This window comes from Gouania willdenowi, chromosome 4 (genome assembly GCF_900634775.1).
Source record: "Gouania willdenowi chromosome 4, fGouWil2.1, whole genome shotgun sequence".
Classification (NCBI taxonomy): Eukaryota; Metazoa; Chordata; class Actinopteri; order Blenniiformes; family Gobiesocidae; genus Gouania; species Gouania willdenowi.
The window spans coordinates 37,176,171-37,177,418 of record NC_041047.1 but is presented as its reverse complement, the minus strand read 5'-3'; positions in this window follow the sequence as shown (position 1 = coordinate 37,177,418).

Here is a 1,248-nt window from a genome sequence, read left to right as displayed (position 1 = left end):
GGAGAGATATTCATTACGTCACGTAGAAGGCGGGACTGTAAGTACAGCGTCCAATCAGAGCAGAATCTGCGGGATTACTCAGCCAATACCAATCAGTAATGAGTGACGTAGCGTCCCGATGAAAACAGTTTGGCTGAGTTCACATTACTGAAGATTTCCGGAAATCAAATCACTGCTTAAAAAAGCATCTAAATGTATTTCATTTACACTAAAATTCAATCCGAGGACGTTTGTTTTCCAAAGAAGCTTAAATTTAAAGAAATAATTATTTCAGGTAAATCTATTTACAATACATTGAATATTCTGCACCTTGTTTACATTCTGTTGTATATCTCTTGTATATATACGTGTTTTCTATTACACTATATATATATACAGTATATATCAAACTATCAAATGCATCACATCATAGCGTAATAAACGTAATTCACGGCACCAAAACAGCATTGAATGCTTTCTTAGACATTTTAACCTTAAACGTAAGTATATTCTAAAAAGAATAAAACAATTATAATTGGATGAGCCTGAATAATAATCTCAATAAATCTTTTTTATATTTTAAAAGTGTAATAGATCGTCTATTTTAGATGTAGGACGATATTATCCAACACTTTTTTTGTTTAGTTTTAATGCTGATATATTTATGTTCCTCCACTTCACTATAGCAACATGTTTCTAATGAGTTTTGTAATTAAAGATGCTTTAAAAAAAAAAAAAAAATCCTTAAAATATCCTGCCTTTTACTCAATATCATGATTTTTTTTTTTTTTTTTTGTTTTACATTTAGTTGTAGTCTAGTTTTAGTCAGATGAAAACTATAACAAAAAATATCAGTCAACAAATAAACACTGCCAAAGATTTTAGACGCAGATCGATACAATTTAATATCAATAGGTCAGGTCAGAACAAGTGTAAATTTGTTCTGTATATCTTTACATGAGCATGAATCACAATTAAAAATCTATGAAGATCTTTGCAGATATCATGACAAAATTGAAAATAAGTTTAAACATATATAAACTCAACTAGAGTTTAAAAAAGAAAATAACTTGAAAAAGCTCATTTAGCTCAGGTGCAACACACACCAGTTTGATCTAAAGTGTCTTTTTCATGATATTCTAATTATATGACCAGCACCTGTAGTTTCACCTGTGACATTTAGATTTGCATTTCATATTTAGATTTAAGTTTAAATTTAGATTTAATATGTACATTTAACATTGACAAATTTTCATGTGGAAAAAAAAA